The following is a 25,540-nucleotide window of genomic DNA, read 5'->3' as shown; positions in this document are numbered from 1 at the left end:
TGTGTTTTTTTCCAGAATGCGATTCCGCCGCGGAAAAAAATGCAGCATGTGCAGAAAAAAATGCAGATTGCATTCTAATAAATAGGATGCTTAGTGTATGCGCTTTTTTTTTTGCGGGTTTTATTGCATTTTTATAGCGAAAAACACGAAAAAAACGCGAAAATTCCTGAACGTGTGCACATAGCCTTAAACTTATGATATTTCAAGAAAATCTTACGACAGAAAAAGGCTTTATCCTCTGAACACTTTGGCGTTATCCACTTTATTTTTTGTGAGAAGGGGCCTTTGGACAATAACGCGACATCAGAATGTCCCACTACTGTGTCCCCCAATGAAGATGATAACGTAATCTATGAATAAATTCAGCAATTCCCTTACAACATCAAGGTAAATACGCAGTAAAAAAGAAAAAAAAAAAAAGCACAATGGGCAGGAAATCTCTATAAATCCTATCTACTCCGGTGGAACTGTAAGATGCTGAGTTTTTAATGCAGCGAAAATACACAATGTCAAAAACTCACCAAAAAAATGCATCGTCGTGGAGCTACAATCTTAAAGGGGTTGTCCACTACTGTGATAACCCTTTCTTCACCTAAATGTTTGGCCTTCATAAAGTAATAAATATTTTACTCACCTCCTGTGCTGGCGCCGTTCCTGCGGTGACGGCACTCGCTCTCCCTGGGGTTCATGTGTGGTGTTGTGACACGTGACGCCAGCGCCCAATCAGTGCCGGTGTCTGTCCCCGCCTTCGGAGAAATCGAACATGATTGGGCGCCGGCGTCACAGCAGCAGCACGGAAGCCGCGGGAGAGCGAGTGCCGACACCGCGGGAACTGCGAAAGCACCGGAGGGGAGTATAGGCTTTATTATTTTATGGGGGCCAAGTGAGGTATATGAGAAGTTCCTTGCCAGTTATGACACCCATTAATAGCAAGGACATATGATCTTGCGTGTTGTATATTTAGCTTCAATGACTGGATCAGATCCCTTTATGGTTAAACATAAAAACTTGGATATTCACAAATCTAACCTGGTTTTTTTTTTGCAAGAATCTGTGTTTCTATCTCCTATCCTGAGGGAGGTGTCTTGATAGAGCAAGAGATATCGCCAAAAGTTACCAAACCACAACCTCCTACTTACAACTCTTATGTAAAGTAGTGCAGGTTAGAACGTGTGACCCTCTAAAACAGATTACTTTGTGTCAACATAAAAAATGAAATAGATTTAAATAGCAACATATTTTCCACCTCAAAATGTTACTTCACCAACAAGGCATGCCACATTTATTGTCTCGAGGATTATTAGGCTATGTGCACATGTGGCGGATTTCCTGCGGATCTGCAGCGTTTTTTACAGTGCAGAAACGCTGCAGATCCGCAAGTGATTTACAGCACAATGTAAATCAATGCAAAAAAAAAAAAACAATGCTGTGCTAATGGTGAGGAAAATTCCGCACAGAAACGCTGCGGATTAAAAGATGTAGAATGTCACTTCTTTTGTGCGGATCTGCAGCGTTTTTGTACCCATTCCATTATACAAATACGCAGGGGTAAAAATGCAAGAAATCCACACAAAATCTGCATAAAAAATGCATCAAATCCGCACCTGCGTTTTCTGCCAAGAGATGCAGAATCCACACAAAAAATTCCAGAGGCTAATCCGCAACATGTGCGCATAGCCTTAAGCATTTCCCTATGAAACCAATGCAGTTTCAATAGCGCCTGTGAAGGCTGTGTGATGGCTCCATGTTGCATGCATCAATCTTGCCTGGTGTATTAGGCCAAGTTTACACAACAGTTTTGTCTGCAGTCAAAAAGCATTTTTTCTGCCTTTTTGTCGCCTTTTTATTTTTTTACTACAGTGCATGTTTAATAAAGTTCGTAGTATTCACCAAAAATGCAACAGCAACAAAAAAACACCGCCAACAAAAAAAAGTGCGTGTGAGCATACAGGTCCTTCTCAAAAAATTAGCATATAGTGTTAAATTTCATTATTTACCATAATGTAATGATTACAATTAAACTTTCATATACTATAGATTCATTATCCACAAACTGAAATTTGTCAGGTCTTTTATTGTTTTAATACTGATGATTTTGGCATACAACTCCTGATAACCCAAAAAACCTGTCTCAATAAATTAGCATATCAAGAAAAGGTTCTCTAAATGACCTATTACCCTAATCTTCTGAATCAACTAATTAACTCTAAACACATGCAAAAGATACCTGAGGCTTTTAAAAACTCCCTGCCTGGTTCATTACTCAAAAACCCCCATCATGGGTAAGACTAGCGACCTGACAGATGTCAAGAAGGCCATCATTGACACCCTCAAGCAAGAGGGTAAGACCCAGAAAGAAATTTCTCAACAAATAGGCTGTTCCCAGAGTGCTGTATCAAGGCACCTCAATGGTAAGTCTGTTGGAAGGAAACAATGTGGCAGAAAACGCTGTACAACGAGAAGAGGTGACCGGAACCTGAGGAAGCAGTGGACTGAGTCTGGTGTGGAAATATCCAGAACCACCATGCACAGGCGTGTGCAGGAAATGGGCTACAGGTGCCGCATTCCCCAGGTAAAGCCACTTTTGAACCATAAACAGCGGCAGAAGCGCCTGACCTGGGCTACAGAGAAGCAGCACTGGACTAGCGGCAGAAGCGCCTGACCTGGGCTACAGAGAAGCAGCACTGGACTGTTGCTAAGTGGTCCCAAGTACTTTTTTCTGATGAAAGCAAATTTTGCATGTCATTCGGAAATCAAGGTGCCAGAGTCTGGAGGAAGACTGGGGAGAAGGAAATGCCAAAATGCCTGAAGTCCAGTGTCAAGTACCCACAGTCAGTGATGGTGTGGGGTGCCATGTCAGCTGCTGGTGTTGGTCCACTGTGTTTCATCAAGGGCAGGGTCAATGCAGCTAGCTATCAGGAGATTTTGGAGCACTTCATGCTTCCATTGGCTGAAATGCTTTATGGAGATGAAGATTTCATTTTTCAGCACGACCTGGCACCTGCTCACAGTGCCAAAACCACTGGTAAATGGTTTACTGACCATGGTATTACTGTGCTCAATTGGCCTGCCAACTCTCCTGACCTGAACCCCATAGAGAATCTGTGGGATATTGTGAAGAGAAAGTTGAGAGACGCAAGACCCAACACTCTGGATGAGCTTAAGGCCGCTATTGAAGCATCCTGGGCCTCCATAACATCTCAGCAGTGTCACAGGCTGATTGCCTCCATGCCACGCCGCATTGAAGCAGTCATTTCTGCCAAAGGATTCCCGACCAAGTATTGAGTGCATAACTGAACATTATTATTTGATGGTTTTTTTGTTTGTTATTAAAAAACACTTTTATTTGATTGGACGGGTGAAATATGCTAATTTATTGAGACAGGTTTTTTGGGTTATCAGGGGTTGTATGCCAAAATCATCAGTATTAAAACAATAAAAGACCTGACAAATTTCAGTTGGTGGATAATGAATCTATAATATATGAAAGTTTAATTGTAATCATTACATTATGGTAAATAATGAAATTTAACACTATATGCTAATTTTTTGAGAAGGACCTGTAGTGACCAAGAGGACTGCATGAGAAAAGTTATTAACTCGACTAGAAACTGACCACAAATTGGGGATTCTGCAAAACTTCATGAAAGGGTATTTAAAGAGCATTTCAGTCTCCAAAAATGGTAACCTACTACTGGCTGGATGAGAACTGTTAGATTGGTGGGTGTCCCGCAGTTAGGACACCCTGCGGTAGTAGGGGACGTTCCTTGTTCTTCCCTGACAGGATTGTGGTCGATCTTAAAATTGGGTCGACCATTGTGTAAACCTATCCTGACGTGCTACATCTGAATGCTGCGGTTTCAATACTGTAACACCAATTACAAAATCAATTGTAGAAAGGCCGACAGATGCAACGGTACAGGAAACTATGGACGTCACATGAGTCAAACCACAGAACCAGTCTGACCCTGTAAAGACACCACAAAACCACTCCCCGGACAGGTCTGTACAGAACATAAAGACCAGCTTAATAATATCTGCGAAGAAGTACTTGTTCTACATTAAACAGAATAAAAATAATGTAATTGCCATAAAATATTTAGCTCCCTTTACAAACTTTCTGAAAACCAAACAATCAAAAGAGAGACCAACAGCACACTGCTGTACGGCTATGTTCACACGATGCGTTTTTGCTGCGTTATTTAATACAACTTTTAAGCTGCGTTTTACAGCACCAGCAAAAGCTATGAGAATTCAGAAATTTCATGTACACACATTGTTGTTAAGTTTCCCTGATTGAATTGGAAAACTGCTGCATTTTTTAAAACCGCAGCCCGTCACTTATTTCAGCCATAGAAAGAAAAGAATGCAAAAATGCAGGCATCAGGTTTTGCAGCAAAAACCTCAGGACGATGAAACATGTTTTTATGCGCTAAACTTTATCAGCATGCACAATAGACAATGTATCAGTTAAATGTAAGGATTTATCCAGCCTTTTATTATCAGCGCTAATGCAGCAGGCACTCCGCCCAAGGAAATCCCCAGCGTAAGATAATCCTCCCATCATTAACTTTATTCTTTTGCTCGTCCTCCTTTATTGTTATTACACACACATATAACATAGCATACATATACGCGGCCTCACTGACACATATACGAATCAATCAGTTTAACATTGGATGAGCCATAAATATTAGATTGCTGGGGTCCGCCTACCCTCCCAGCGTCGCAGTCTCTCTCATATTTACAGCACCTCGCAGGCTTGTCCTCACCTGATTTTTTTGCTTTGCTTCTTAAGCGACCATTCACGATATTGTAGCATTGTTCCAATGAATTTAATAAAAACGCTGTAATCTTGGCCACCCACTATAAAATGAATGGAGTCCAGGCGAGTAGGAAGCAGCCTGCAAGCAGCTGTAACCACTGAAGAGACTGCGGTACTCGCATGATAGACACCAGCTCATCTAATATTGATTGCTTAAAATAATTTTAAAGGGCACGATAAACCCCCCCCCCCCCCCAAAAAAAATGGTAATTCAAAAACGGAAGACATTGCCTGTCCTTCAGGTTTTACAATATTCGCCATTTACATTTGTTAAAGGGGTTTTCCTACAAACAAAATTTGAAATCCATAGATCTTGGAATAATAATAATTTCCACAATTGGATGTGTTTAAATAAAATGTTCCTATGCGGAGATAATCTTATAAATGGGCCCCTGCTGTGTACTGTGTAATGGCTGTGTCTGACCGTGCAGGGACATGGCCTGATCATAGCACAGCTCCTGGGTAGGGGAGGAAGCAAAAGCGTATACAGACGTTACAGCAGGAAATAACAGACGATTCTCTCTGCGAGATAAAGCATTTCCCTGCCTGTTTTTAAACAATATTTTACTCCAAAGAGTCATTTGTTTCCCTTCCTGATCTGTCACAATGAATGACATCACGCTTTCCCCTGTACTGGAAATCCGCTGCATTGGAGTAAAGGTACCTTCACACTGAACAACTTAACAACGATAACGACAGCGATCCGTGACATTCCAGCATCCTGGATAGCGATATCGTTGTGTTTGACACGCAGCAGCGATCAGGATCCTGCTGTGATATCGCTGGTCGGAGCTAGAAGGCCAGAACTTTATTTGGTCGTCAGATCTGCGTGTATCGTTGTGTTTGACAGCAAAAGCAACGATGCCTGCAATGTTTTACAATGGTAACCCTGGTTACCATTGTAAAAGTAAAAAAAAAAAAACAGTACATACTCACCTTCTGATGTCTGTCACGTCCCCCGGCGTCCGCGCTGCTGCTCAGAGCTTCCTGCACTGAATGTGTCAGTGCCGGCCGTAAAGCAAAGCACAGCGGTGACGTCACCGCTCTGCTTTAGGGCCGGCGCTTACACAGTGCAGGGAAGCGGACGCAACACACACCGGAATGTAAGTATGTAGTGTTTGTTTTGTTTTTTTACATTTACACTGGTAACCAGGGTAAACATCGGGTTACTAAGCACGGCCCTGCGCTTAGTAACCTGATGTTTACCCTGGTTACCCGGGAACTTCGGCATCGTTGGTCGCCGGAGAGCTGTCTGTGTGACAGCTCTCCAGCGACCACACAACGACGAAACAGCGACGCTGCAGTGATCGGCATCGTTGTCTATATCGCTGCAGCGTCGCTTAATGTGACGGTACCTTAACCCTTGACTCTCGCCACCTCTTATCGCCTCCAGGTCAAAAATATTTCCAGAATCCTCAACCCCCAATCTACTAAAATGTTTGTGCATGCCCTAATCATCGCCCACCTACACTACTGCAACATTCTCCTATGTGGCCTACCCGCTAACACTCTCACAACTCTCCAGTCCATCCTTAAAGGGAACCTGTCACCAGGCTAGGCCGATACTAGTTACAGCCACCACCTTTCAGGGTTGATATACAGCATTCTATAATTATGTATATCTGCCCCCAATCCGACCTAGAAAAACTGAGAAATAACTTATTATACTCACCTGCGGGGTGGTCTGGTCCGAGAAGCGTCACTCATATTGGTCCGGCGCCTCCTTCTTCGTTCATGTGGATGACGCATCCCTGCATCATCCACACAGTCTGCTCTGCATCGCGCTCCAGCGCAGGCGTACTTATCTGCCCTGTTGAGGGCAGAGCAAAGTCCTGCAGTGTGCAGGCGCTGGGCCTCTCTGACCTTTCCCGGCGCCTGCGCACTGCAGTACTTTGCTCTGCCCTCAACAGGGCAGATAAGTACTCCTGCGCAGGAGCCGCGATGCCGAGGAGATTGTTTGGATGACGCAGGGATGCGTCATAAGAAGATGGGGGGGCGGCAGCCAAGAAGAGCTACGCCCCTCGGACCGGACTGCCCCACAGGTGAGTATAATAAAAGTTATTTTTCAGTTCTTCTAGGTCAGGTTGGGGGCAGAAATACAGCATTATAGAAATATCATTGAACTGTGGTATTTAAGAGGTGGTTCACTTAACCACATCCCCCTAAAAAATAAAAGACAAAACACTGTTAACGGGTTCCCATCCGCCAACTGTAAATAAACAGTCCTCTGCTGTCACATTATAGTGAATGGATCCCTCGGAGGTTTCGTCTGGATCACTTCACTTGTAGATTTAGATGGAAACCCCAAAGTAAGTGCTCAGTGTAGAGCGCCGGATAAATGTGATCCTAAATGTTATGTAAAATGTTCTCAATAAAGGTTCAACTCAATCCACAAAAAAAAAACCCACCCAGGTCCGTCATCTGTTAATGGGAATATAGGGGGCTTCAGAGTTACTAGTAGCTCAAAGCCTCTGGAAAAACCCTGTGAAGGGTTAATAAAGTTCTTGAATTTGGTTTTGAGTACTTTGAAGGGTGTAGTTTTTAAAATGGTATCACTTTTGGGTATTTTTTGGCCCCTCAAAGTGACTTCAAATGTGATGTGGTCCCTAAAAGATGGTTTTGAAAATTTGGAGTTAAAATAAGAAATTGCTGATAAACTTTTAACCCTTCTAACTACCTAACAAAAAAAATGATGCAGATGACCTATTCTGTCTGACATAACTTTCTGGTTTAAGGGTATAAGAATTAAAAGTTTGAAAATTGCTAAATATTTGACAAATTTCTGTTATTTTCAGAAAAATACATCAGTCATATAAAAGAAATTTTACCCTGATCATGAAGTACAATATGTCACCAAAGAACAGTCTCAGAATCAGTGGTCAGAACTGTAAAATTTGGCCTGGTCATTAAACAGGCAAAGGGGTGAAGGATTAAACGGTCACCGTTTTTAGGAACTTAAAAGTGATTAAAAGTCTTCAAAATCCTGAATGTATGAACAGCAATTTATTTTAACATAAAAGATAAACATGTTCATTCTTTTGAGTATTTTCTGAAAAATCCAATTGAAAAAGATGTTGTGTACACATACCCCTAGGCTAACAATTGTGAAATAAGAAAAAAAAAGCCTAAAATAAAAATCACAATGGAAAGAAGTCTTTCCCCATAAAAAAGGTATCCTGAGCCTATGATAAGACAGGAGGTGCGTCTCAGACTACCACAGACTCCTTTAAGACACATGAGCTAAATAGCAGCAAAATCTGAACAAAATAATCAAGCACAGTAATCATCCCTTATAGGTAGTATCTTGCTTATAAATTCTTATCCTCTAACTGGACAGTAGCTTTAATAGAGGTGAAGAAATTTCATTTTTGATCATATTGGGATGTTATTCAGAAAAATTATTAAAGTCAAATTTGCTGACGGTTCAGCAAAATCTAAGCCCCAACGATCCTGAGAATGAAGGGGCCAAAAGTTAATTCAAATGAACATTCAAGAAGGAAAAACCAATATAAGTTATGTTACAGAATTACAATGTATCTGTAAAAAGTCAGATGCCGTAAGGCATCTGATTATTTTTTTTTTTAGCGCACCCATACACTCATCCAATTTATGGCACAAACTAGTGCAGGCTGCAATTTTTTTTTCAGGAGCAGGTTCAGTCCATGAAAAAAAAATAAAGAAATAAATCATCTGTACTGTATTTTTAAATAACATTGGTCAAAGTGTGGTCTTTTTTTTTTTTTCTTTACGTATAGTACTCGGATGGGAAAAGCCCATTAGATAATTAAAATACATTTTTAAAAAAAGGACAGTCACCACCAATAATGAGGGCACAGTAGCAGGTCCTCCGCCCTCTTCTCTACAGAAAGAATTATCCAAAATAAATGTGCATGTCCAGCCTGTGTAAACCGCCTACATGTCGTTATCGGCACACACAGGAACCTACACGCAAGTGCTGCCCCTATCTCTCCATTACCAGGCATTGTGTAGCTGCTACTGTGTCACTGGTAGACTTATCATTCCCTGCCTTATGGATCCCCAGTGGTGTTATATTTGCATTAACAAACATAATGTGACAAAAACAAACTATAAACAAAACACTTTTTTTTTTTTTTTTTTTTTAGGATTTCTTATCACAGAGGACCTTTGCAACTTCCAGCCTTCCCGGGCCACTGAATGTCAGATTCTTTTGCACTCCCCTCTAATACCATTCCAGATACTGTTGCACGTAAGTGACAACACCTATAAGGATGGCCATTTCACTTATCACTAAATTTCAAAGAATTTTTAACATCAGGACATGTTTATGGTGCTCACATGGTTATGGTGCTCACACATCTTTGGTAGCAAGCGCCCAGAGTCCTCAATAGGGAGAGGGACATAGGCAGCTGGCTGACACCTCATCTCCCAGGAAAACAAAAGAATTGGATGTAATTCAAAAGCCAGGAGACCGCCACACACATTCGATAAGAAGCATCGGCAAACTAAAATCATCATATAAGCCTGTGATGCAATTCGTTCTGGCAAGGAATTCTGCATTCATGCTTTGGATTGTGGCCAGAACACAAACCGGATAATAAGGTGCAATGTGATTGTGTGAATAAAGCGTCAATCGCTGTGACTAATTATGATTGCAGATTTGATTTACCATAAATTACCTCTTTGTCAACAGCTAAGGTAGAAGGCAAGCCAGCGCCCTTGCCAAAGTCATGAGCAATGACTGCTGCACGGCGCTATTGTATAGAAGTAAACAGAATAGAAGTCAAAACTAGCAGAAGCCAGGAGGTCAATGATTTATGAGGCAAAATGTCCACTATAATGATCAATGAATGGAGGATGCATCATTGCACAGACAAATTTGCTATTTAATAGTCTAATAAAGCAGACTGTAAGATGTTGTTCACCATCCCGAAGCAGAATTACTCAGGAATTGCTCAACATGATGTATATGAACTTTACAGGGTGGAGATCAAGGTGCACTGCGGACCCATGCCGTACTCTCGCATGCGAAGGCACATTTTTTTTTTCACCGTTCGAGAATCTATGAGAAAATAAATATCAGCCATATTACATAATGCGACATGGAGGCTCATCACGTGCAACCCTGTCATATATTGCTGCCGTCTATGGAACGCAGGTGAATCCACAAGTGTTCACTGGACCGTGTGGATTCACCGCGTCAAATACATTCTATGGGTGAACTTTATCTTGGGAGACTAAGGGTATGTGCACATGTAGGTGGGATGTCTGCGGATTTTTCTGCACCTGTTTCTGTAAATCCGCAGGTAAACTGCACTGTGGATTACCTGCGGATTTACTGTGGTTTATGTGCCGATTCCACCTGCGGTTTTACACCTGCGGATTCCTATAATGGAGCAGGTGTAAACCGCAGCGGAATCCGCACAAAGAATTGACATGCTGCGGAATGTAAACCGCTGCGTTTCCGCACTTTTTTTTCTGCAGCATATGCACTGTGGATTATGTTTTCCATAGGTTGACATGGTACTGTAAACTCATGGAAAACAGCTGCGAATCCGCAACAAAATCAGCAGCGTGTGCACAGACCCTAATGACTCCACAAGAGAAATTGCCATGCTGCGGTCTGGAAAGTCTGTCGCCGCGGGCATCTGCGGACGCATCGTCGGTGTGGGATTTCTTGAAATCCCATCCACTGTGCGGTTTCATCTTGCTGCTGCAGGTTGGATGCTGAACAAGTACGCAGCGTCCACTGATCGTCCGCACATACCCTTAGACTGTGTGCCCATGATGAGTATTTGGTGCGTTTTTGACGCTGTGCCTTTTTACTGCATCAAAAATGCAGCGCCTTTTAGTTTCAGCAAAGTGGATGGGACTTATAAAAATCTCATGCTCGGTGTTTTGTGTTTTTTTTTTAATTAGCGTAAACTGACCTGCGGTGCGTGCTTCAAATCCACAATATGTCAATTTCTCTTGCGGGTACGCGGGACTTTTATGTGCAGATTGTCAACACAGACGCAATTTTACTAACCCAAATTATACAACTATTCAGTTTTACCCCTTTCCCCCCTAGATTTTCAGTATTGCTCCTCTTCAAAGTAAAGGGAAAAAGAAAAGAAAAAGAAAACTGGCCCCATCAGGTTAAGGTTGCACAGACATGATATCAGTATGGTCTGGAGAGCACTGAGTCAATGCACTTGGGATCACTTGTACAACTGTTGCACAATATCAATCAGATGGACTATACAGACAGATCAGGAGCCTATAGAAGTAAACTTACTTGCTTGCACAAAGGGGAAAGTGACGGGCAGTTTTTAGCAGTGGTCTGGGGTTGGACAATTTGTACAATTTTTCAATAGTTGGTCAGTAAGAAAAATATGTATCAAAAATGACTGCTGAATTTTCAACGATTTTTCATATTTGTCAGCTAAGCCATTTCTGTACTTTCATGATTTTCTCCATTTTCTTTTAGGCTAAATAGCCTCAATGAGTATTTTATACCTTTTCTCGGAAAAAAAAAAAATAATAATAATAGAGTTCCAGCAAAGTGTATGAGACGATGTTTGCACATAACCATAATTTTTTTTTTCTCTTGAGCTTTTTTTAATTGACATGGGATCTTATATTCTCCAGGATTAAAAAAAAAACAACCAAAAAACAGAAAAAAAAATAAAATAACAAGAAACTATTCAAAAGGAACGGCAAAGTGGACTTTACAATGATTAAGATGAGCAATCCAGGATTTTTTTTTTGGTACTGTAAATCCGCTTCAAATCCCCTCCTAAAAATAAAATTTATCAAAAGCCTGTGAACCCAGCCTTATGGGTATGTGCAGTTTTTGGAGGCATAAAAAAAATAAAAATAAAAAAAATAGTCACTTTCTTCGAGGAATCCATTGCTTTTTTGTATTGTTTGGGATGACTTCCACAAGGAGCCCACCTCAATGAAGTCACAGATCACTTGTTTATTTCCGCCGGTTAGTATTGGGAGGAAAAAAAAAAACAAAAACCTCACTGCAGGGACAGCAAGGCGGATTGCCCATTTGCATTGATAGGAAGAGAATATGAGGCTTTTTTCTGTGCATTTTGAGAAGGAAACTCACCAAGAATCCTCAAAATGACACCCAGTAAAGTTATCCAAAATCCACTGAACATCCCGCAGAGCATGGGGGGCAGCAGGGACCAAGACAAGGACTGTAGACAGCAGCACTTCCCCAGCAGCCTGAGCCCAGGGCTCCGCACAGCCTGTGACACAGGAGGCCATTCATAGCTCGTCCCTGGGGGCCAGCAGACAAAAAGCTGGCGGACCAGCCCGGAGACACCGCTCCTCTCTCCATGCAAACAATGGAGCCGACAATGGGAGACCTTTTCCCCAAAAAATACACAAAAACTCCACAAGCCCCAGCGGAAAAAGCGGCAACAAGAGGCAAAGAACTCCGCCATACCGGGGGAGGCTGCCAACAACTGCCCCAAGTCTGGGAGGCCAGGAAGCCCCTCACCGCGGGCTGCCAGGGGGATACGGAGTAACCCATGAGCCGCCGCTCAGGGGGATGAGTTCGGCTTTATTAGCAGGGGGTCCGCGGGGCTGAGAGGCCTATGCTCCCGGTCAGGGTGGGGGTCTCGGCTGTGCAGCCCGGGCATTACTTACGTGTTCTGCAGATGGCTGTGTGTGCGCTTATCCGCTAGCAGCACGGAGAGGAGGAATGAGGGAGGGAAGGAGGCGCTGCAGCGCTGTGCGGAGTCTGCACGCCGGGACGGAGGGAGGCGCCTGCGTATGGGGGAGGCTCACACCGTGACAGGACGGACGAGGGTGGCAGGAACTCACACAAAGGGGGGATATCCTGTGCTGTGCGGGGGGCACTGCAGTGCTGACATGTGCTGGTGGCCGCCATACAGGGCAGGAGGCAAGATGGAGCCACCTGTGGAGTGTGATAGGCAGGGGGAGCCCGCACATGGAAGGCCAGTTTACCCTGGGAGATGCTGAGGGGATTTAGGGGTCAAGTGAGGTGCTTGTGAGGGGTCTTGGCACTCTTTGTGCAATGTGGTATAGCTTTTAGTGCTTTTGGGGAGGTGTGAGGTGGCTTTAGTGCTTTTGGGGTGGTGTGAGGAGGCTTTAGTGCTTTTGGGGTGGTGTGAGGTGGCTTTAGTGCTTTTGGGGAGGTGTGAGGTGGCTTTAGTGCTTTTGGGTCCTTTGATGTGGGTTTAGTGCTTTTGGGGTGGTATGAGGTGGCTTTAGTACTTTTGGGGTGGTGTGAGGTGGATTTAGTGCTCTTGGGTCCTGTGAGGTGGCTTTAGTACTTTTGGGGTGGTGTGAGGTGGCTTTAGTGCTTTTGGGGTGGTGTGAGGTGGATTTAGTGCTTTTGGGTCCTGTGAGGAGGCTTTAGTGCTTTTGGGGAGGTGTGAGGTGGATTTAGTACTTTTGGGGTGGTGTGAGGAGGCTTTAGTGCTTTTGGGGTAGTGTGAGGTGGCTTTAGTGCTTTTGGGGAGGTGTGAGGTGGCTTTAGTACTTTTGGGGTGGTTTGAGGTGGATTTAGTGCTTTTGGGGTGGTGTGAGGTGGCTTTAGTGCTTTTGGGGAGGTGTGAGGTGGCTTTAGTGCTTTTGGGTCCTTTGATGTGGGTTTAGTGCTTTTGGGGTGGTGTGAGGTGGCTTTAGTACTTTTGGGGTGGTGTGAGGTGGATTTAGTGCTCTTGGGTCCTGTGAGGTGGCTTTAGTACTTTTGGGGTGGTGTGAGGTGGCTTTAGTGCTTTTGGGGTGGTGTGAGGTGGATTTAGTGCTTTTGGGTCCTGTGAGGAGGCTTTAGTGCTTTTGGGGAGGTGTGAGGTGGATTTAGTACTTTTGGGGTGGTGTGAGGAGGCTTTAGTGCTTTTGGGGTAGTGTGAGGTGGCTTTAGTGCTTTTGGGGAGGTGTGAGGTGGCTTTAGTACTTTTGGGGTGGTTTGAGGTGGATTTAGTGCTTTTGAGTCCTGTGAGGTGGCTTTAGTACTTTTGGGGTGGTGTGAGGTGGCTTTAGTGCTTTTGGGGTGGTGTGAGGTGGATTTAGTGCTTTTGGGGTGGTGTGAGGTGGCTTTAGTACTTTTGGGGTGGTGTGAGGTGGATTTAGTGCTCTTGGGTCCTGTGAGGTGGCTTTAGTACTTTTGGGGTGGTGTGAGGTGGCTTTAGTGCTTTTGGGGTGGTGTGAGGTGGCTTTAGTACTTTTGGGGTGGTGTGAGGTGGCTTTAGTACTTTTGGGGTGGTGTGAGGTGGATTTAGTGCTCTTGGGTCCTGTGAGGTGGATTTAGTACTTTTGGGGTGGTGTGAGGTGGCTTTAGTGCTTTTGGGGTGGTGTGAGGTGGCTTTAGTACTTTTGGGGTGGTGTGAGGTGGATTTAGTGCTCTTGGGTCCTGTGAGGTGGCTTTAGTACTTTTGGGGTGGTGTGAGGTGGCTTTAGTGCTTTTGGGGTGGTGTGAGGTGGATTTAGTGCTTTTGGGTCCTGTGAGGAGGCTTTAGTGCTTTTGGGGAGGTGTGAGGTGGATTTAGTACTTTTGGGGTGGTGTGAGGAGGCTTTAGTGCTTTTGGGGTAGTGTGAGGTGGCTTTAGTGCTTTTGGGGAGGTGTGAGGTGGCTTTAGTACTTTTGGGGTGGTTTGAGGTGGATTTATGTTGTGAATTTGCTTTTTGCTCCCTCTAGTGGTTACTAGTTTTTTTGACTCTGGTTTTTCTGTCATTCCTTTTATCCGCACCTGGGTCGTTAGTTAGGGGTGTTGCTATATAAGCTCCCTAGACCTTCAGTTCAATGCCTGGCAACGTAGTTATCAGAGCTAGTCTGCTGTGCTCTTGTCTACTGATCCTGGTTCCAGTTATATCAGCTAAGGCTATGTTCACACGGTGCGTTTTTTGGTGCGGATCCGGAGCGGAATTTCAGCTGCGGATCCGCATCCGTTTTCCATGTAGGTTACAGTACAATGTAACCCAATGGAAAACAAAATCCGCTGTGCCGACGATCCTTTTTTCCCCAGGAAAATCCGCGCGGATTTGCCTGCGGAAAAAAGAAGTACCATGTCAATTCTTTCTCCGGATTCCGCTGCGGGTTTCCAGCAGCACCAATAGGAAACTGCATTTGGAAACCCGCAGTGGAATCCGCAGAAGAAAAAGGATCAAAATCCGCAGCTGAAATCAGCGCTGAATTTTAGCTGCGGTTTTTCAAAACAGGACAGGAAAAAAAACTGATGAAAAAACTGAACGTGTGAACGTAGCCTAAGTCTGCCTTTTGCTTTTTGCTATTTGTTTTGGTTTTGTATTTTTGTCCAGCTTGTTCCAAATCTATATCCTGACCTTTGCTGGAAGCTCTAGGGGGCTGGTGTTCTCCCCCCGGACCGTTAGACGGTTCGGGGGTTCTTGAATTTCCAGTGTGGATTTTGATAGGGTTTTTGTTGACCATATAAGTTACCTTTCTTTATTCTGCTATCAGTAAGCGGGCCTCTCTGTGCTAAACCTGGTTCATTTCTGTGTTTGTCATTTCCTCTTACCTCACCGTTATTATTTGTGGGGGGCTTCTATCCAGCTTTGGGGTCCCCTTCTCTGGAGGCAAGAAAGGTCTTTTGTTTTCCTCTACTAGGGGTAGCTAGATTCTCCGGCTGGAGCGTGTCATCTAGAATCAACGTAGGAATGATCCCCGGCTACTTCTAGTGTTGGCGTTAGGAGTAGATATATGGTCAACCCAGTTACCACTGCCCTATGAGCTGGATTTTTGTATTCTGCAGACTTCCACGTACCTCTGAGACCCTCGCCATTGGGGTCATAACAGTTTGCCAGGCCAGTATTAAATGTTTAATGCGTTGCAGAAGAGGGATTATAAGAAAGAAGATTCTGAGTTTTTTTTTTTTTTTTTTTTTTCTTTCTTCTTCCCCTTTACCTCAGAGTGGCTATGCTTGCTGCAGACATGAATGTCCAGACCTTGATTACAAGTGTGGACCAGCTGGCTACTCGTGTGCAGGGCATACAAGACTATGTTATCAGAAATCCTAGGTCAGAACCTAAAATACCGATTCCTGAACTGTTTTCCGGAGACAGGTTTAAGTTTAGGAATTTTGTGAATAATTGTAAATTGTTTTTGTCCCTGAGACCCTGTTCATCTGGAGACTCTGCTCAGCAAGTAAAAATAGTTATTTCGTTCTTACGGGGCGACCCTCAGGATTGGGCTTTTTCGCTGGCGCCAGGAGATCCGGCATTGGCTGATATTGATGCGTTTTTTCTGGCGCTCGGTTTACTTTATGAGGAACCCAATCTTGAGATTCAGGCAGAAAAGGCCTTGCTGGCTATGTCTCAGGGGCAGGACGAGGCTGAAGTGTATTGCCAAAAATTTCGGAAATGGTCCGTGCTGACACATTGGAACGAGTGTGCACTGGCCGCTAATTTTAGAAATGGCCTATCTGAAGCCATTAAGAATGTTATGGTGGGTTTTCCCATTCCCACAGGTCTCAATGATACTATGGCACTGGCTATTCAAATTGACCGGCGGTTGCGGGAGCGCAAAACCGCAAATTCCCTCATGGTGTTGTCTGAACAGACACCTAATTCGGTGCAATGTGATAGAAAAACCGCAAATTCCCTCATGGTGTTGTCTGAACAGACACCTGATTTAATGCAATGTGATAGAATCCTGACTAGAAATGAGCGGAAAATTCATAGACGCCGGAATGGCTTGTGCTACTACTGTGGTGATTCTACACATGTTATCTCAGCATGCTCTAAACGTATAGCTAAGGTTGTTAGTCCTGTCACCGTTGGTAATTTGCAACCTAAATTTATTCTGTCTGTAACTTTGATTTGCTCACTGTCGTCTTATCCTGTCATGGCGTTTGTAGATTCAGGTGCTGCCCTGAGTCTTATGGATCTGTCATTTGCTAAGCACTGTGGTTTTACTCTTGAACCATTAGAAAATCCTATTCCTCTTAGGGGTATTGATGCTACGCCATTGGCAGCAAATAAACCGCAGTATTGGACACAGGTTACCATGTGCATGACTCCTGAACACCGCGAGGTGATACGTTTCCTGGTTTTACATAAAATGCATGATTTGGTTGTTTTAGGGCTGCCATGGTTACAGACCCATAATCCAGTCCTGGACTGGAAGGCTATGTCAGTCTCAAGTTGGGGCTGTCGTGGTATTCATGGGGATTCCCTGCCTGTGTCTATTGCTTCTTCTACGCCTTCGGAAGTTCCGGAGTATTTGTCTGATTATCAGGATGTCTTCAGTGAGTCTGAGTCCAGTGCACTGCCTCCTCATAGGGACTGTGACTGTGCTATAGATTTGATCCCAGGCAGTAAGTTTCCTAAGGGAAGACTGTTTAATCTGTCGGTACCTGAACATACCGCTATGCGTTCATATATCAAGGAGTCTCTGGAGAAAGGACATATTCGTCCGTCTTCTTCCCCCCTTGGTGCGGGATTCTTTTTTGTGGCAAAAAAGGACGGATCTTTGAGACCTTGTATTGATTATCGGCTTTTAAATAAGATCACTGTCAAATTTCAGTATCCTTTACCGCTGTTGTCTGACTTGTTTGCCCGGATTAAAGGTGCCAAGTGGTTCACCAAGATAGACCTTCGTGGTGCGTACAACCTTGTGCGCATTAAGCAAGGTGATGAATGGAAAACCGCATTCAATACGCCCGAAGGTCATTTTGAGTACTTGGTGATGCCATTTGGGCTCTCTAATGCCCCTTCAGTTTTTCAGTCCTTTATGCATGACATTTTCCGGAAGTATCTGGATAAATTTTTGATTGTTTATCTGGATGATATTTTGGTTTTTTCTGATGATTGGGATTCGCATGTGGAGCAGGTCAGGTTGGTCTTTAAAATTTTGCGTGAAAATTCTTTGTTTGTCAAGGGCTCAAAGTGTCTCTTTGGTGTACAGAAGGTTCCCTTTTTGAGGTTCATTTTTTCCCCTTCTGCTGTGGAGATGGACCCAGTCAAGGTCCGAGCTATTCTTGATTGGACTCAGCCCTCGTCGGTTAAGAGTCTTCAGAAGTTCTTGGGTTTCGCTAACTTCTACCGTCGTTTTATCGCTAATTTTTCTAGCATTGTGAAACCGTTGACGGATATGACCAAGAAGGGCTCCGATGTAGCTAACTGGGCTCCTGCTGCCGTGGAGGCTTTCCAGGAGTTGAAGCGCCGGTTTACTTCGGCGCCTGTTTTGTGCCAGCCCGATGTCTCACTTCCCTTTCAGGTTGAGGTGGATGCTTCAGAGATTGGAGCAGGGGCCGTTTTGTCGCAGAGAGGCCCTGGTTGCTCTGTTATGAAGCCTTGTGCCTTTTTCTCTAGGAAATTTTCGCCTGCCGAGCGAAATTATGATGTGGGCAATCGGGAGTTGTTGGCCATGAAATGGGCATTTGAGGAGTGGCGTCATTGGCTCGAGGGTGCTAAGCATCGTGTGGTGGTCTTGACTGATCACAAAAATCTGATGTATCTCGAGTCTGCTAAACGCCTTAATCCGAGACAGGCCCGCTGGTCATTGTTTTTCTCCCGCTTTGATTTTGTTGTCTCGTATTTACCAGGTTCAAAGAATGTGAAGGCCGATGCTCTTTCTAGGAGCTTTGTGCCTGATGCTCCTGGAGTCGCTGATCCTGTTGGTGTTCTTAAAGATGGAGTTATCTTGTCAGCTATTTCTCCGGATCTGCGACGTGTGTTGCAGAGATTTCAGGCTGATAGGCCTGAGTCTTGTCCACCTGACAGACTGTTTGTCCCGGATAAATGGACCAGCAGAGTCATTTCCGAGGTTCATTCCTCGGTGTTGGCAGGTCACCCGGGGATTTTTGGCACCAGAGATCTGGTGGCCAGGTCCTTTTGGTGGCCTTCCTTGTCAAGGGATGTGCGGTCATTTGTGCAGTCCTGTGGGACTTGTGCTCGGGCTAAGCCTTGCTGTTCTCGTGCCAGCGGTTTGCTCTTGCCCTTGCCTGTCCCGAAGAGACCTTGGACACATATCTCCATGGATTTCATTTCTGATCTTCCGCTATCTCAGGGCATGTCCGTTATCTGGGTGATATGTGATCGCTTCTCCAAGATGGTCCATTTGGTTCCTTTGCCTAAGCTGCCTTCCTCTTCCGATCTGGTTCCTGTGTTTTTCCAGAACGTGGTTCGTTTGCACGGCATCCCTGAGAATATTGTGTCAGACAGAGGATCCCAGTTCGTTTCTAGGTTCTGGCGATCCTTTTGTAGTAGGATGGGCATTGATTTGTCGTTTTCGTCTGCTTTCCATCCTCAGACTAATGGACAGACGGAGCGAACCAATCAGACTTTGGAGGCTTATTTGAGGTGTTTTGTCTCTGCTGATCAGGACGATTGGGTGACATTCTTGCCGTTGGCTGAGTTTGCCCTTAATAATCGGGCTAGTTCCGCCACCTTGGTTTCGCCTTTTTTCTGCAACTCTGGTTTCCATCCTCGCTTTTCTTCGGGTCATGTGGAGCCTTCTGACTGTCCTGGGGTGGATTCTGTGGTAGATAGGTTGCAGCGGATCTGGAATCATGTGGTGGACAACTTGAAGTTGTCACAGGAGAGGGCTCAGCGCTTTGCCAACCGCCGCCGCGGTGTGGGTCCCCGACTACGCGTTGGGGATTTGGTATGGCTTTCTTCCCGCTTTGTTCCTATGAAGGTCTCCTCTCCCAAATTTAAACCTCGTTTTATTGGGCCTTACAAGATATTGGAAATCCTTAATCCTGTATCTTTTCGTCTGGATCTTCCTGTGTCGTTTGCTATTCACAATGTATTTCATAGGTCCTTGTTGCGGCGGTACATTGTGCCTGTAGTTCCTTCTGCTGAGCCTCCTGCTCCGGTGTTGGTTGAGGGCGAGTTGGAGTACGTGGTGGAGAAGATCTTGGATTCTCGCCTCTCCAGGCGGAGGCTTCAGTACCTGGTCAAGTGGAAGGGCTATGGTCAGGAGGATAATTCCTGGGTGGTCGCCTCTGATGTTCATGCGGCCGATTTAGTTCGTGCCTTTCATGCCGCTCATCCTGATCGCCCTGGTGGTCGTGGTGAGGGTTTAGTACCTGGTCAAGTGGAAGGGCTATGGTCAGGAGGATAATTCCTGGGTGGTCGCCTCTGATGTTCATGCGGCCGATTTAGTTCGTGCCTTTCATGCCGCTCATCCTGATCGCCCTGGTGGTCGTGGTGAGGGTTCGGTGACCCCTCACTAAGGGGGTGGTACTGTTGTGAATTTGCTTTTTGCTCCCTCTAGTGGTTACTAGTTTTTTTGACTCTGGTTTTTCTGTCATTCCTTTTATCCGCACCTGGGTCGTTAGTTAGGGGTGTTGCTATATAAGCTCCCTAGACCTTCAGTTCAATGCCTGGCAACGTAGTTATCAGAGCTAGTCTGCTGTGCTCTTGTCTACTGATCCTGGTTCCAGTTATATCAGCTAAGTCTGCCTTTTGCTTTTTGCTATTTGTTTTGGTTTTGTATTTTTGTCCAGCTTGTTCCAAATCTATATCCTGACCTTTGCTGGAAGCTCTAGGGGGCTGGTGTTCTCCCCCCGGACCGTTAGACGGTTCGGGGGTTCTTGAATTTCCAGTGTGGATTTTGATAGGGTTTTTGTTGACCATATAAGTTACCTTTCTTTATTCTGCTATCAGTAAGCGGGCCTCTCTGTGCTAAACCTGGTTCATTTCTGTGTTTGTCATTTCCTCTTACCTCACCGTTATTATTTGTGGGGGGCTTCTATCCAGCTTTGGGGTCCCCTTCTCTGGAGGCAAGAAAGGTCTTTTGTTTTCCTCTACTAGGGGTAGCTAGATTCTCCGGCTGGAGCGTGTCATCTAGAATCAACATAGGAATGATCCCCGGCTACTTCTAGTGTTGGCGTTAGGAGTAGATATATGGTCAACCCAGTTACCACTGCCCTATGAGCTGGATTTTTGTATTCTGCAGACTTCCACGTACCTCTGAGACCCTCGCCATTGGGGTCATAACAGATTTAGTGCTTTTGAGTCCTGTGAGGTGGCTTTAGTACTTTTGGGGTTGTGTGAGGTGGATTTAGTGCTTTTGGGGTGGTGTGAGGTGGCTTTAGTACTTTTGGGGTGGTGTGAGGTGGATTTAGTGCTCTTGGGTCCTGTGAGGTGGCTTTAGTACTTTTGGGGTGGTGTGAGGTGGCTTTAGTGCTTTTGGGGTGGTGTGAGGTGGCTTTAGTACTTTTGGGGTGGTGTGAGGTGGCTTTAGTACTTTTGGGGTGGTGTGAGGTGGATTTAGTGCTCTTGGGTCCTGTGAGGTGGATTTAGTACTTTTGGGGTGGTGTGAGGTGGCTTTAGTGCTTTTGGGGTGGTGTGAGGTGGCTTTAGTACTTTTGGGGTGGTGTGAGGTGGATTTAGTGCTCTTGGGTCCTGTGAGGTGGCTTTAGTACTTTTGGGGTGGTGTGAGGTGGCTTTAGTACTTTTGGGGTGGTGTGAGGTGGATTTAGTGCTTTTGGGTCCTGTGAGGAGGCTTTAGTGCTCTTGGGGAGGTGTGAGGTGGATTTAGTACTTTTGGGGTGGTGTGAGGAGGCTTTAGTGCTTTTGGGGTGGTGTGAGGAGGCTTTAGTGCTTTTGGGGTGGTGTGAGGTGGCTTTAGTGCTTTTGGGGTTGTGTGAGGTGGCTTTAGTGCTTTTGGGGTTGTGTGAGGTGGATTTAGTGCTTTTGGGTCCTGTGAGGTGGCTTTAGTGCTTTTGGGGTTGTGTGAGGTGGATTTAGTGCTTTTGGGTCCTGTGAGGTGGCTTTAGTGCTTTTGGGGTGGTGTGAGGTGGATTTAGTGCTTTTGGGATGGTGTGAGGTGGCTTTAAGGATGGGGTGATGTGGATTTTGTACTTTTGGGGTGGTGTGAGGTGGCTTTAGTGCTTTGGGGGAGGTGTGAGGTGGCTTTAGTGCTTTTGGGGAGGTGTGAGGTTGATTTAGTGCTTTTGGGGTGGTGTAAGGTGGATTTAGTGCTTTTGGGGTGGTGTGAGGTGGCTTTAGTGCTTTTGGGGGTGGTGTGAGGTGGCTTTAGTGCTTTTGGGGGTGGTGTGAGGTGGCTTTAGTGCTTTTGGGATGGTGGGAGGTGGCTTTTGGGATGGTGTGAGGTGGTTTTAATGCTTTTGGGGTTGTGTGAGGTGGATTTAGTGCTTTTGGGATAGTGAGAGGTGGTTTTGGTGTTGTTTTCGTTCTTTTTGTTTGAAGTGGATTTAGAGCTTTTGTTGTGCTGGGAGGTGGTTTTAGCCTGTTTTATGTGCCATAAACTGGCTTTATTACTTTAGGAAAGGGTGAGGTGGCTTTTTCTCACCTGGAGGTGTTTGGATGTCTTTTTCACATCTGGGTGCATGGCCTTGACAGTTCCAAATTGGAGGTGTGTAAAGGACTTTATTTTGCAAGGCTAATTTTTGCATTTTCACCTACATACAACTTTTTTCTAGCTTTGGGGAACCAGGTTGTTCAAAAATGTGACAATTCTGGCTTCTTTTTTTTTTTTGGGGGGGGGGGGGGGCATTAATCGTACAGGATAATGTAGTTTTATAGTGTAGCCTGCTGCTGCGGAGATACCAAATATGTTTATTTTTTAGTTTAACCCCTTCATGACTGGAGGTATTTTTTGTGTTTTCGTTTTTTGCACCCCTTCTTCCCACGGCCATAACTTTTTTTTTTTTTTTTTTCTGTCAATATAGCAGTGTGAGGGCTTGTTTTTTTGCTGGCCGAGTTGTATTTTTGAATGACACAATTGGTTTTAACATATCGTATACTGGAAAACGGGAAAAAAATTCAAGTGCAGTGAAATTGCTAAAAAATTGCAATTCCCCAATTGTTTTTTGGATTTTTTTTTACCATGTTCACTAAATGCTTAAACTAACCACCTGCCATTATGATTCTCCATGTCATTACGAGTACACAGACACCAAACATGTCTAGGTTCTTTTTTATTTAAGTGGTGAAAAAAAAATCCAAAGTTGGATAGCAAAAAAAAAAGCGTAATTCTGAACCTTTACGTTTTTTTTCTCGTTATGCCATTTAGTGATCGGTTTAATTATTTTCTTGTATTGATAGATCGGGTGATTCTCAACGCAGTGATTCCTTATATTTACATATTTGTTTTTTTTATTTTATCTTGAATGAGGCGAAAGGGGGGTGATTTGAACTTTCATATTTTTTTTTTTTTTATATATTTTTAAAAACTTTTTTTTACTTTTTGCATGCTTCAATCGTCTCTATGGTAGACTAGAAGCTGTACTGCTTCATCACCTCTGCTATACACAGGCGATCAGATCGCCTGTGTGTAGCAGAAATTCTCACTTGCTATGAGCGTCGACCTCCTGGTGGCGCTCATAGCAATTGGGCAATGACAACCATAGAGGTCTGCTTCAGATTTACATCTCGCTTCCAGTAAGCGATAGATAAATGCCGCTGTCAGAAATTGACAGCAGCATTTAACTAGATAACAGCTGCGGGTGGATCGCGATTCCACCAGCAGCTGTTGCAGGCACATGTCAGCTGTACAGCTCTGGCAAAAATGAAGAGACCACCACATCAAAACCCTGTCATGGGCAGCACAATCTCCAGACCTGAACCCCATTGAAAACCTCTGGAATGTAAGCAAGAGGATGATGGATAGTCACAAGCCATTAAACAAAGAACTACATACATTTTTGCGCCAGAAGCAGTGTGAAAGACTGGTGGAAAGCATGCCAAGACGCATGAAAGCTGTGACTAAAAATCATGGTTACCGTATATACTCGAGTATAAGCTGACCTGAGTATAAGCCGACCCCCCCCCCCCCTAATTTTGCCACAAAAAACTGGGAAAACTTAATGACTCGAGTATAAGCCTAGGGTGAAAAATGCAGCAGCTACCGGTAAATTTCAAAAGTAAAAATAGATACCAATAAAAGTAAAATTAATTGAGACATCAGTAGTTTAAGTGTTTTTGAATATCCATATTGAATCAGGAGCCTCATATAATGCTCCATACAGTTCATGAAGGGCCCCATTAGGTGCTCCATATTAAAATATGCCCCATATAATCCTGCATAAAGGGTAATAAGGGCCCCATAAGATGCTCCATAGAGATATTTGCCCTATATAGTGCTGCACAAGCGTTATGGCCCCATAAGATGCTCCGCACAGCCACTTGCTCCTTATAGTGTTGCACAATCGTTATGGCCCCATACAGATGCTCCGCACAGTCACTGCCCCTTATAGTGCTGCACAATCGTTATGGCCCCATAAGATGCTCCGCACAGTCACTGCCCCTTATAGTGCTGCACAAGTGTTATGGCCCCATACAGATGCTCCGCACAGCCACTTGCCCCATTTGCTTTTGCTGCCATAAAAAAAAAATCACACCTCTCCGTCGCTCAGGACCCCGGCACTTTTACCTGCTCCTCGTGCGGCTCCGTCTTCGGCACTGACGTTCAGCAGAGGGCGCGCACTGACTACGTCACCACGCCCTCTGACCTCAGCGTCACTGCCAGAGGACGATGAAGACAGAGCCACACTGGAACGAGGAGGGGTAAATATCGCGCTGAGCTGCGCTCCCCCTCCCCGTATACTTACCTGCTCCTGGCGCTGCCTCCCTGCTTCTTCCCCGGCGCTGTATCTTCTTCCTGTATTGAGCGGTCACCGTTACCGCTCATATATTAATGAATATGCGTCTCCACCTCTATGGGAGGTGGAGCCGCATATTCATTTCTGTAATGAGCGGGACCATGTGACCGCTCAGTACAGGAAGAAGCTGCAGCGCTGGAAGCAGGGACACAGCGCCAGGAGCAGGTAAGTATAATTACACAGCCCCTGCCCCCCCTCACCTGCCGACCCCCGGGTATGACCCGAGTATAAGCCGAGAGGGGGACTTTCAGCCCCAAAAAATGGGCTGAAAATCTCGGCTTATACTCGAGTATATACGGTATTCCACAAAATATTGATTTCTGAACTCTTCCTGAGTTAAAACATTAGTATTAAGTGATAATGAACTTGGGGTTTTTTTTGCATTATTTGAGGTCTGAAAGCACTTTTTTTTTTCTATTATTTTGACCATTTTTCTTTGTAAGAAAAAAATGTAAAATTTATTGCTTGGAATTTCAGAGACATGTCAGAAGTTTAAATAAAACAACAATTTACATTTTACTCAAAAATATACCTATAAAGAGACAAATCAGACAAACTGAAGATTTTGCAGTGGTCTCTTAATTTTTGCCCGAGCTGTATATATTAGCTGAAATGTGCCCGAAAAGGTGCAGGCTCCGGCACTGAGCGTCAACATCGGCGTACTATTACGCCTGATGTCGGAAAGGGGTTAAGGTGAAAATGCTCAGTTCTGATTGCTACGGATCTCAGCACTCAGACCCCCACAACCAATAACTTATTGCCCATCCTGTAGATAGCTGATAATGTATTTTCAACACTATCATTGCATTTATTTAACCCTTTATTGACTAGTTAATTTGGACCTCAATGAGTAAACACTTTTTAGTCACCTTTCAGCCCCTTTACCCCTTTCTGACATATGACGTACTATCCCATCGAAGTGGGGTGGGCCCGTATGACCACCGACGGGATAGTACGTCATATGTGATCGGCCGCGCTCTCAGGGGGAGCGCGGCCAGGTGTCAGCTGACTATCGCAGCTGACATCCGGCACTATGTGCCAGGAGCGGTCACCGACCGCTCCTGGCACATTAACCCCCGTAACACCGCGATCAAACATGATCGCAGTGTTCCGGCGGTATAAGGAAGCATCGCGCAGGGAGGGGGCTCACTGCATGCTTCCCTGAGACCCTTGGAGAAAC

The 25,540-nt window shown here is 44.7% G+C and overlaps 1 protein-coding gene across 3 annotated transcripts in view; it reads right to left on the bottom strand.

Moving 5' to 3' along the window:
* ST3GAL6 (ST3 beta-galactoside alpha-2,3-sialyltransferase 6) overlaps positions 1-12,667 on the bottom strand; it is a 163,132-nt gene extending 150,465 nt beyond the window's left edge. The window contains exon 1 of one of the 3 annotated variants that reach the window (XM_077294123.1): positions 12,449-12,667. The gene's annotated coding sequence lies outside the window, so the exon portion shown is untranslated. Of the gene's footprint in view, positions 1-11,903; positions 12,041-12,448 lie in introns of those variants that run through there. The other 2 variants (XM_077294120.1, XM_077294122.1) reach the window with 2 other exon arrangements.
* Positions 12,668-25,540: the final 12,873 nt, after the last annotated feature.

Source organism: Ranitomeya variabilis, chromosome 3 (genome assembly GCF_051348905.1).
Source record: "Ranitomeya variabilis isolate aRanVar5 chromosome 3, aRanVar5.hap1, whole genome shotgun sequence".
NCBI lineage: Eukaryota > Metazoa > Chordata > Amphibia > Anura > Dendrobatidae > Ranitomeya > Ranitomeya variabilis.
This window is presented reverse-complemented; position numbering and strand designations above follow the sequence as displayed.